This window comes from Oncorhynchus keta, chromosome 12 (genome assembly GCF_023373465.1).
Source record: "Oncorhynchus keta strain PuntledgeMale-10-30-2019 chromosome 12, Oket_V2, whole genome shotgun sequence".
NCBI classification, from domain to species: Eukaryota; Metazoa; Chordata; class Actinopteri; order Salmoniformes; family Salmonidae; genus Oncorhynchus; species Oncorhynchus keta.
Window position 1 is genome coordinate 46,053,034 of NC_068432.1, and position 14,280 is coordinate 46,067,313.

A 14,280-nucleotide genomic window follows, 5' to 3' on the forward strand; every position below is an offset into this window, starting at 1 on the left:
GCCATTCCTGAGCAAGCTCTGTACTGGTGGTGCCCCGATCCCGCAGCTGAATCAACTTTAGGAGACGGTCCTGGCACTTGCTGGAATTTCTTGGGTGCCCTGAAGCCTTCTTCACAACAATTGAACCGCTCTCCTTGAAGTTCTTGATGATCCGATAAATGGTTGATTTGGTGCAATTTTACTGGCAGCAATATCCTTGCCTGTGAAGCCCTTTTTGTGCAAAGCAATGATGACAGCACGTGTTTCCTTGCAGGTAACCATGGTTGACAGAAAGAACAATGATTCCAAGCACCACCCTCCTTTTGAAGCTTCCAGTCTGTTATTCAAACTCAATCAGCATGACAGAGTGATCTCCAGCCTTGTCCTCGTCAACACTCACACCTGTGCTAATGAGAGAATCACTGACATGATGTCAGCAGGTCCTTTTGTGGCAGGGCTGAAATGCAGTGGAAATGTTTTTTGGGATTAAGTTCATTTGCATAGCAAAGAGGGACTTTGCAATTAATTGCAATTCATCTGTTCACTCTTCATAACATTTTGGAGTATATGCAAATTGCCATCATACAAGCTGAGGCAGCAGACTTTGTGAAAATTAATATTTGTGTCATTCTCAAAACTTTTGGCCACGACTGTAGTTTTGTTTTGATTGTGTTGTAATTTGTTTTATTCTGATTGATTGGATGTTCTGGTCCTGAAGCTTCAGTAGAACAGGTTTGTGAACCCAGCCCCAGGACCAGCTGGATGAGGGGACTATTTTCTTTGCTCAGCTCTTGGCATTGCAGGACTTGGTAATGATATGAAAGGTTTCCAAAACTTAACTGCTATTTTTTTTGTTTTTATTATTAGCGGATATTGGCCTAATTCTCTCTCTCTCTCTCTCTCTCTCAAAACTAATTTGAACTTCCTTTGACTGGCAGGAGCAGGACATTTTGTGTGTATGTGTGAGTGTGTGTGTGAGTGCATGTGTGTGTGTGTGTGTGTGTGTGTGTGTGTGTGTGTGTGTGTGTGTGTGTGTGTGTGTGTGTGTGTGTGTGTGTGTGTGTGTGTGTGTGTGTGTGTGTGTGTGTGTGTGTGTGTGTGTGTGTGTGTGTGTGTGTGTGTGTGTGAGTGTGTTTGTGGTGTTTAAATGTAGATCAATATTCAAGAAGAGTCTCCTCCTACCACTGGAAGAGCCACAGATGTCCACTCCATGTTTGGACAATCACATTGTGTCTGTCTGCAGCACAACGGACAGCAGCTGGCTGGTTTTGATGCACCATGCTGTGCGTCTTCTAGTCTATTATCTTACATGTGTAATACACTGCCTTTGTCTAATCTTGAGGAAAGATTTTGCTGCTCATAGAAAACCAACCTATTGAGAATAATCAGGCTTGATCCTCAGTGGTTTTGTTATCATATCTCCACAGTGATTTTGAAACTATCAATGTAATATATGATGAGACAACTCAGTTTGGCTATGGGACCATGATATCGTGTATTAGCTGAGTCAAATGAGCTTCTGAAGCAACTATGGGAATGATGAGAGAGAGAAGAATGGGAACAAGATGAGCTAGAACAATGAGAACAAGATGAGATAGAACAGTGGGAACAATATGAGCTAGAACAATGGGAACAATATGAGCTAGAACAATGGGAACAATGGGAACAAGATGAGATAGAACATTGGGAACAATGGGAGATAGAACAATGGGAACACTGTGATATACAACAATGGGAGATATAACAATGGAAACAAAACACTGGGAACAATGGGAACAATATGAGCTAGAACAATGGGAACAATGGGAACAAGATGAGATAGAACAATGGGAACAATGGGAGATAGAACAATGGGAACACTGTGATATACAACAATGGGAACAATGGAGTTAAACAACAATGGTAACAATACAAAACAACAATGGGAACAAGATGAGATAGAACAATGGGGACAATATGAGATAGAACAATGGGAACAAGATGAGATAGAACAATGGGGACAAGATGAGATAGAACAATTGGAACACGATGAGATAGAACAATGGGAACAATGAGTTAAACAACAATGGTAACAATATGAAAAACAACAATGGGAACAAGATGAGATAGAACAATGGGAACAAGATGAGATAGAACAATGGGAACAAGATGAGATAGAACAATGGGAACAATACGTTATACAACAATGGTAACAATACGAAAAACAACAATGGGAACAAGATGAGATAGAACAATGGGAACAAGATGAGATAGAACAATGGGGACAAGATGAGATAGAACAATGGGAACAAGATGAGATAGAACAATGGGGACAAGATGAGATAGAACAATGGGAACAAGATGAGATAGAACAATGGGAACAAGATGAGATAGAACAATGGGAACAAGATGAGATAGAACAATGGGAACACTGTGATATACAACAATGGGAGATAAGATAACAATGGAAACAAAACACTGGGAACAATGGGAACAAGATGAGCTAGAACAATGGGAACAAGATGAGATAGAACAGTGGGGGGACAAGATGAGCTAGAACAATGGGAACAATATGATAGAACAATGGGAACAATGGGAACAAGATGAGATAGAACAATGGGAACAATGAGTTAAACAACAATGGTAACAATACGAAAAACAACAATGGGAACAATATGAGATAGAACAATGGGGACAAGATGAGATAGAACAATGGGAACAATATGAGATAGAACAATGGGGACAAGATGAGATAGAACAATGGGAACAAGATGAGATAGAACAATGGGAACAAGATGAGATAGAACAATGGGAACAAGATGAGATAGAACAATGGGAACAAGATGAGATAGAACAATGGGAACAAGATGAGATAGAACAATGGGAACAATGAGTTAAACAACAATGGTAACAATACGAAAAACAACAATGGGAACAAGATGAGATAGAACAATGGGAACAAGATGAGATAGAACAATGGGAACAATAGGAGAAGAACAATGGGAACAAGATGAGATAGAACAATGGGAACAATGGGAACAAGATGAGATAGAACAATGGGAACAATACGTTATACCACAATGGGAACAATGAGTTAAACAACAATGGTAACAATACGAAAAACAACAATGGGAACAAGATGAGATAGAACAATGGGGACAAGATGAGATAGAACAATGGGAACAAGATGAGATAGAACAATGGGAACAAGATGAGATAGAACAATGGGGACAAGATGAGATAGAACAATGGGAACAAGATGAGATAGAACAATGGGAACAAGATGAGATAGAACAATGGTAACAATACGTTATACCACAATGGTAACAATACGAAAAACAACAATGGGAACAAGATGAGATAGAACAATGGGAACAAGATGAGATAGAACAATGGGAACAAGATGAGATAGAACAATGGGAACAATGGGAACAAGATGAGATAGAACAATGGGAACAAGATGAGATAGAACAATGGGGACAAGATGAGATAGAACAATGGGAACACGATGAGATAGAACAATGGGGACAAGATGAGATAGAACAATGGGAACAAGATGAGATAGAACAATGGGAACAAGATGAGATAGAACAATGGGAACACGATGAGATAGAACAATGGGAACAATACGTTATACCACAATGGGAACAAAACACTGGGAACAATGGGAACAATACGTTATACCACAATGGGAACAATGAGTTAAACAACAATGGTAACAATACGAAAAACAACAATGGGAACAATATGAGATAGAACAATGGGGACAAGATGAGATAGAACAATGGGAACAAGATGAGATAGAACAATGGGGACAAGATGAGATAGAACAATGGGAACAAGATGAGATAGAACAATGGTAACAATACGTTATACCACAATGGTAACAATACGAAAAAACAACAATGGGAACAAGATGAGATAGAACAATGGGGACAAGATGAGATAGAACAATGGGGACACGATGAGATAGAACAATGGGAACACGATGAGATAGAACAATGGGAACACGATGAGATAGAACAATGGGAACAAGACGTTATACCACAATGGTAACAATAAGAAAAACAACAATGGGAACACGATGAGATAGAACAATGGGAACACGATGAGATAGAACAATGGGAACAATACGTTATACCACAATGGTAACAATATTTGAAAAACAACAATGGGAACACGATGAGATAGAACAATGGGAACAAGATGAGATAGAACAATGGGGACAATACGTTATACCACAATGGTAACAATACGAAAAACAACAATGGGAACAAGATGAGATAGAACAATGGGAACAAGATGAGATAGAACAATGGGAACAATACGTTATACCACAATGGTAACAATACGAAAAACAACAATGGGAACACGATGAGATAGAACAATGGGAACAATACGTTACACCACAATGGTAACAATACGAAAAACAACAATGGGAACACGATGAGATAGAACAATGGGAACAATCAGGTTATACCACAATGGTAACAATACGAAAAACAACAATGGGAACAAGATGAGATAGAACAATGGGAACAAGATGAGATAGAACAATGGGAACAATGAGTTAAACAACAATGGTAACAATACGAAAAACAACAATGGGAACAAGATGAGATAGAACAATGGGAACAAGATGAGATAGAACAATGGGAACAAGATGAGATAGAACAATGGGAACAAGATGAGATAGAACAATGGGAACAAGATGAGATAGAACAATGGTAACAATACGTTATACCACAATGGTAACAATACGAAAAACAACAATGGGAACAAGATGAGATAGAACAATGGGAACAAGATGAGATAGAACAATGGGAACAAGATGAGATAGAACAATGGGAACAAGATGAGATAGAACAATGGGAACAATGAGTTAAACAACAATGGTAACAATACGAAAAACAACAATGGGAACAAGATGAGATAGAACAATGGGGACAAGATGAGATAGAACAATGGGAACAATGAGTTAAACAACAATGGTAACAATATGAAAAACAACAATGGGAACAAGATGAGATAGAACAATGGGAACAAGATGAGATAGAACAATGGGAACAAGATGAGATAGAACAATGGGAACAAGATGAGATAGAACAATGGGAACAAGATGAGATAGAACAATGGTAACAATACGTTATACCACAATGGTAACAATACGAAAAACAACAATGGGAACAAGATGAGATAGAACAATGGTAACAATACGAAAAACAACAATGGTAACAATACGAAAAACAACAATGGTAACAATACGTTATACCACAATGGTAACAATACGAAAAACAACAATGGGAACAAGATGAGATAGAACAATGGGAACAAGATGAGATAGAACAATGGGAACAAGATGAGATAGAACAATGGGAACAAGATGAGATAGAACAATGGGAACAAGATGAGATAGAACAATGGGAACAAGATGAGATAGAACAATGGGAACAAGATGAGATAGAACAATGGGAACAATACGTTATACCACAATGGGAACAATACGAAAAACAACAATGGGAACAAGATGAGATAGAACAATGGGAACAAGATGAGATAGAACAATGGGGACAAGATGAGATAGAACAATGGGAACACGATGAGATAGAACAATGGGAACAAGATGAGATAGAACAATGGGAACAATACGTTATACCACAATGGTAACAATACGAAAACAACAATGGGAACAAGATGAGATAGAACAATGGGAACAAGATGAGATAGAACAATGGGAACAATACGTTATACCACAATGGTAACAATACGAAAAACAACAATGGGAACACGATGAGATAGAACAATGGGAACAATACGTTACACCACAATGGTAACAATACGAAAAACAACAATGGGAACACGATGAGATAGAACAATGGGAACACGATGAGATAGAACAATGGGAACAATACGTTATACCACAATGGTAACAATACGAAAAACAACAATGGGAACACGATGAGATAGAACAATGGGAACAAGATGAGATAGAACAATGGGGACAATACGTTATACCACAATGGTAACAATACGAAAAACAACAATGGGAACAAGATGAGATAGAACAATGGGAACAAGATGAGATAGAACAATGGGAACAATACGTTATACCACAATGGTAACAATACGAAAAACAACAATGGGAACACGATGAGATAGAACAATGGGAACAATACGTTACACCACAATGGTAACAATACGAAAAACAACAATGGGAACACGATGAGATAGAACAATGGGAACAATACGTTATACCACAATGGTAACAATACGAAAAACAACAATGGGAACAAGATGAGATAGAACAATGGGAACAAGATGAGATAGAACAATGGGAACAATACGTTATACCACAATGGTAACAATACGAAAAACTACAATGGGAACAAGATGAGATAGAACAATGGGAACAAGATGAGATAGAACAATGGGAACAAGATGAGATAGAACAATGGGAACACGATGAGATAGAACAATGGGAACAAGATGAGATAGAACAATGGTAACAATACGTTATACCACAATGGTAACAATACCCCTTCTCAACAATGGGAACAAGATGAGATAGAACAATGGGAACAAGATGAGATAGAACAATGGGAACACGATGAGATAGAACAATGGGAACAAGATGAGATAGAACAATGGGAACAATACGTTATATAGATGGTAACAATACGAAAAACAACAATGGGAACAAGATGAGATAGAACAATGGGAACAAGATGAGATAGAACAATGGGAACAATACGTTATACCACAATGGTAACAATACGAAAAACTACAATGGGAACAAGATGAGATAGAACAATGGGAACAAGATGAGATAGAACAATGGGAACAAGATGAGATAGAACAATGGGAACACGATGAGATAGAACAATGGGAACAAGATGAGATAGAACAATGGTAACAATACGTTATACCACAATGGTAACAATACAAAAACAACAATGGGAACAAGATGAGATAGAACAATGGGAACAAGATGAGATAGAACAATGGTAACAATACGTTATACCACAATGGTAACAATACGAAAAACAACAATGGGAACAATACGTTATACCACAATGGTAACAATACGAAAAACAACAATGGGAACAAGATGAGATAGAACAATGGGAACAAGATGAGATAGAACAATGGGAACAAGATGAGATAGAACAATGGGAACAAGATGAGATAGAACAATGGGAACAAGATGAGATAGAACAATGGGAACAAGATGAGATAGAACAATGGGAACAAGATGAGATAGAACAATGGTAACAATACGTTATACCACAATGGTAACAATACGAAAAACAACAATGGGAACAAGATGAGATAGAACAATGGGAACAAGATGAGATAGAACAATGGGGACAAGATTAGATAGAACAATGGGAACAAGATGAGATAGAACAATGGGAACAAGATGAGATAGAACAATGGTAACAATACGTTATACCACAATGGTAACAATACGAAAAACAACAATGGGAACAAGATGAGATAGAACAATGGGAACAAGATGAGATAGAACAATGGGAACAATACGTTATACCACAATGGTAACAATACGAAAAACTACAATGGGAACAAGATGAGATAGAACAATGGGAACAAGATGAGATAGAACAATGGGAACAAGATGAGATAGAACAATGGGAACACGATGAGATAGAACAATGGGAACAAGATGAGATAGAACAATGGTAACAATACGTTATACCACAATGGTAACAAAACGAAAAACAACAATGGGAACAAGATGAGATAGAACAATGGGAACAAGATGAGATAGAACAATGGGAACAATACGTTATACCACAATGGTAACAATACGAAAAACTACAATGGGAACAAGATGAGATAGAACAATGGGAACAAGATGAGATAGAACAATGGGAACAAGATGAGATAGAACAATGGGAACAAGATGAGATAGAACAATAGGAACAATACGTTATACCACAATGGGAACAAGATGAGATAGAACAATGGGAACAAGATGAGATAGAACAATGGTAACAATACGAAAAACAACAATGGGAACTAGATGAGATAGAACAATGGGAACAAGATGAGATAGAACAATGGGAACAAGATGAGATAGAACAATGGGAACAATGGGAACAAGATGAGATAGAACAATGGGGACAAGATGAGATAGAACAATGGGGACAAGATGAGATAGAACAATGGGAACACGATGAGATAGAACAATGGGAACAAGATGAGATAGAACAATGGGGACAAGATGAGATAGAACAATGGGAACAATACGTTATACCACAATGGGAACAATACGTTATACCACAATGGGAACAATACGTTATACCACAATGGGAACAATACGTTATACCACAATGGGAACAAAACACTGGGAACAATGGGAACAATACGTTATACCACAATGGGAACAATGAGTTAAACAACAATGGTAACAATACAAAAAACAACAATGGGAACAAGATGAGATAGAACAATGGGGACAAGATGAGATAGAACAATTGGAACACGATGAGATAGAACAATGGGAACAATGAGATAGAACAATGGGAACAATGGGAACAATGGGAACACGATGAGATAGAACAATGGGAACAATGGGAACAAGATGAGATGAGATAGAACAATGGGGAACAAGATGAGATAGAACAATGGGGACAAGATGAGATAGAACAATGGGAACAAGATGAGATAGAACAATGGGAACAAGATGAGATAGAACAATGGGAACAAGATGAGATAGAACAATGGGAACAATACGTTATACCACAATGGTAACAATACGAAAAACAACAATGGGAACAATACGTTATACCACAATGGTAACAATACGAAAAACAACAATGGGAACAAGATGAGATAGAACAATGGGAACAAGATGAGATAGAACAATGGGAACAAGATGAGATAGAACAATGGGAACAAGATGAGATAGAACAATGGGAACAAGATGAGATAGAACAATGGGAACAAGATGAGATAGAACAATGGGAACAAGATGAGATAGAACAATGGGAACAATACGTTATACCACAATGGTAACAATACGAAAAACTACAATGGGAACAAGATGAGATAGAACAATGGGAACAAGATGAGATAGAACAATGGGAACAAGATGAGATAGAACAATGGGAACACGATGAGATAGAACAATGGGAACAAGATGAGATAGAACAATGGTAACAATAGTTATACCACAATGGTAACAATACGAAAAACAACAATGGGAACAAGATGAGATAGAACAATGGGAACAAGATGAGATAGAACAATGGGAACAATGTTATACCACAATGGTAACAATACGAAAAACTACAATGGGAACAAGATGAGATAGAACAATGGGAACAAGATGAGATAGAACAATGGGAACAAGATGAGATAGAACAATGGGAACACGATGAGATAGAACAATGGGAACAAGATGAGATAGAACAATGGTAACAATACGTTATACCACAATGGTAACAAAACGAAAAACAACAATGGGAACAAGATGAGATAGAACAATGGGAACAAGATGAGATAGAACAATGGGAACAATACGTTATACCACAATGGTAACAATACGAAAAACTACAATGGGAACAAGATGAGATAGAACAATGGGAACAAGATGAGATAGAACAATGGGAACAAGATGAGATAGAACAATGGGAACAAGATGAGATAGAACAATAGGAACAATGGGAACAAGATGAGATAGAACAATGGGGACAAGATGAGATAGAACAATGGTAACAATGAAAAACAACGATGGGAACAAGATGAGATAGAACAATGGGAACTAGATGAGATAGAACAATGGGAACAAGATGAGATAGAACAATGGGAACAATGGGAACAAGATGAGATAGAACAATGGGGACAAGATGAGATAGAACAATGGGGACAAGATGAGATAGAACAATGGGAACACGATGAGATAGAACAATGGGAACAAGATGAGATAGAACAATGGGGACAAGATGAGATAGAACAATGGGAACAATACGTTATACCACAATGGGAACAATACGTTATACCACAATGGGAACAATATGTTATACCACAATGGGAACAATACGTTATACCACAATGGGAACAATACACTGGGAACAATGGGAACAATACGTTATACCACAATGGGAACAATGAGTTAAACAACAATGGGAACAAGAATAGATAGAACAATGGGGACAAGATGACAAGATGAGATAGAACAATGGGAACAAGATGAGATAGAACAATGGGAACAAGATGAGATAGAACAATGGGGAACAAGATGAGATAGAACAATGGGGACAAGATGAGATAGAACAATGGGAACAATGGGAACAATGGGAACACGATGAGATAGAACAATGGGAACAATGGGAACAAGATGAGATAGAACAATGGGGAACAAGATGAGATAGAACAATGGGGACAAGATGAGATAGAACAATGGGAACAAGATGAGATAGAACAATGGGAACAAGATGAGATAGAACAATGGGAACAAGATGAGATAGAACAATGGGAACAAGATGAGATAGAACAATGGGAACAAGATGAGATAGAACAATGGGAACAAGATGAGATAGAACAATGGGGACAAGATGAGATAGAACAATGGGGACAAGATGAGATAGAACAATGGGAACAAGATGAGATAGAACAATGGGAACAAGATGAGATAAAACAATAGGAACAAGATGAGATAGAACAATTTGAACATTAAGATGAGATAAAACAATTTGAACATTAAGAGATACAACAATGGGAACAAGATGAGATGGAAGAATGGGAACAAGATGAGATACAACCATCAGTCTCACCTTTCTTACAGTTTATGATGTCATGGACCAGACCAGACCCAGCTTTAGTCCCAGCCCACCTCTGGAATGCCTCAAGTCAAGTCAATCCAGGACTTGGGAATGAGGAGAGATGAAGAGGAGAGATGAAGACGAGAGAGGAAGAGGAGAGATGAAGAGGAGAGATGAAGAGGAAAAACGGGCAACAGTTTGAAACCACAGCTGAGAAAAGTGGTGGACCAATAAGATGAAGCAGTGAAGAACACCCTTCTGTTGTCACAGAACTCACAAATGAATCTCCTCTTTTTACTTTAGTAACCATAAAACCTCCGTGTCTTTTTTGTAGAGCAACTCTGAGTATGTCATGCAGAGGTTCAGCAATGGTTTCACTCAGCACTGATCTAGTTTCTGACATCTCAGGGGAAGGAGCTGGATTCCCTCTCCATCTGTGTGAGATCAACAATTCATTCAGCTGGCAATCAGAGTGTCATGGTGGAAGTGGATCTGAGCCATGGTGCTCTAGAGACCTAATTTCCTCAATAAAGTGGCTGCGTCTGAAATGGAACCCTATTCACTATTTAGTGCACTACTTTAGACCAAAGACCTATGGGCCTCCCTATGGGCCCTGGTCAAAAGTAGTGCACTACATATGGAATAGGGTGCGATTTGGGACCCAGGGTCTCAGAATAATCTAGAGGAGCGTCACTGTTACCAGGGAAAATGAGGAATATTACAGTTGGTGCTGGTTGATGATGAAACACATAATGATACCATTCTACTGTACCGTGAGAAAGACCTACTCATCGTTCTGTTCTTATGAACAAACCACATTTGGATACATTTTCCAAGGAAGACCTGCCTGGCCAAGAGGGCCGCTGCAATTATATGCCTGAAGAGCGCGGTGGAGAGAACAGTGGAGAGAACGGTGGAGAGAATGGTGGAGAGAACGGTGGAGAGAACGGTGGAGAGCATGGTGGAGAGAACAGTGGAGAGAACGGTGGAGAGAACGGTGGAGAGAACGGTGTAGAGCACGGTGGAGAGAACAGTGGAGAGAACGGTGGAGAGAATGGTGGAGAGCACGGTGGAGAGAACGGTGGAGAGCATGGTGGAGAGAACGGTGGAGAGAATGGTGGAGAGCACGGTGGAGAGAACAGTGGAGAGAATGGTGGAGAGGACGGTGGAGAGAACGGTGGAGAGAACGGTGGAGAGCATGGTGGAGAGAACAGTGGAGAGAATGGTGGAGAGAACGGTGGAGAGCACGGTGAAGAGCACGGTGGAGAGCACAGTGGAGACCACAGTGGAGAGAACGAGATGATGGAGAGGACGGTGGAGAGCACAGTGGAGAGCACGGTGGAGAGAATGGTGGAGAGAACAGTCGAGAGAAAGAATGATGGAGAGCACGGTGGAGAGCACAGTGGAGAGAATGGTGGAGAGCACGGTGGAGAGCACAGTGGAGAGAACAGTGGAGAGAACGGTGGAGAGAACGGTGGAGAGAATGGTGGAGAGCACGGTGGAGAGAACAGTGGAGAGAACGGTGGAGAGCACGGTGGAGAGCACGGTGGAGAGCACAGTGGAGACCACAGTGGAGAGAACGGTGGAGAGGACAGTGGAGAGCACAGTGGAGAGCACAATGGAGAGAACGGTGGAGAGGACAGTGGAGCGCACGGTGGAGAGGATGGTGGAGAGCACGGTGGAGAGGATGGTGGAGAGCACGGTAGAGATCACGGTGGAGAGAACAGTGGATAGATTGGTGGAGAGATCGGTGGAGAGGACGGTGGAGAGAATGGTGGAGAGCACGGTAGAGAGAACGGTGGAGAGGACGGTGGAGAGAAGTCATTAATCACTGATGCAACGTCTCAAGGACTATTTTGGTTTGCAAATGTTCCCTGTGGCTTAGCATCATTGACCCTCTGACCAAGACCTTGTCATGTCAGATGTTTTAGAGCTCTGCTGCTCTCAGAATGCGTACTCTGGCCTGATCCTAGATCTGTCTCTGTCATGCCAAACACAAACATATCTGGGACCAGGCTATGCTTACTGTACACTAACAAATAAACATGGACAATGGAATGCTTACTGTACACTAACAAACAAACATGGACAATGGAATGCTTACTGTACACTACAAACACACATGGACAATGGAATGCTTACTGTACACTACAAACACACATGGGCAATGGAATGCTTACTGTACACTACAAACACACATGGACAATGGAATGCTTACTGTACACTAACAAACACACATGGACAATGGAATGCTTACTGTACACTAACAAACACACATGGGCAATGGAATGCTTACTGTACACTACAAACACACATGGACAATGGAATGCTTACTGTACACTAACAAACACACATGGACAATGGAATGCTTACTGTACACTACAAACACACATGGACAATGGAATGCTTACTGTACACTACAAACACACATGAACAATGGAATGCTTACTGTACACTAACAAACACACATGGACAATGGAATGCTTACTGTACACTAACAAACACACATGGACAATGGAATGCTTACTGTACACTACAAACACACATGGACAATGGAATGCTTACTGTACACTAACAAACCCACATGGACAATGGAATGCTTACTGTACACTACAAACACACATGGACAATGGAATGCTTACTGTACACTAACAAACACACATGGACAATGGAATGCTTACTGTACACTACAAACACACATGGACAATGGAATGCTTACTGTACACTAACAAACACACATGGACAATGGAATGCTTACTGTACACTACAAACACACATGGACAATGGAATGCTTACTGTACACTACAAACACACATGGACAATGGAATGCTTACTGTACACTAACAAACACACATGGACAATGGAATGCTTACTGTACACTAACAAACACACATGGACAATGGAATGCTTACTGTACACTAACAAACACACATGGACAATGGAATGCTTACTGTACACTACAAACACACATGGACAATGGAATGCTTACTGTACACTACAAACACACATGGACAATGGAATGCTTACTGTACACTAACAAACACACATGGACAATGGAATGCTTACTGTACACTAACAAACACACATGGACAATGGAATGCTTACTGTACACTACAAACACACATGGACAATGGAATGCTTACTGTACACTACAAACACACATGGACAATGGAATGCTTACTGTACACTAACAAACACACATGGACAATGGAATGCTTACTGTACACTACAAACACACATGGACAATGGAATGCTTACTGTACACTAACAAACACACATGGACAATGGAATGCTTACTGTACACTAACAAACACACATGGACAATGGAATGCTTACTGTACACTAACAAACACACATGGACAATGGAATGCTTACTGTACACTACAAACACACATGGACAATGGAATGCTTACTGTACACTAACAAACACACATGGACAATGGAATGCTTACTGTACACTAACAAACACACATGGACAATGGAATGCTTACTGTACACTAACAAACACACATGGACAATGGAATGCTTACTGTAC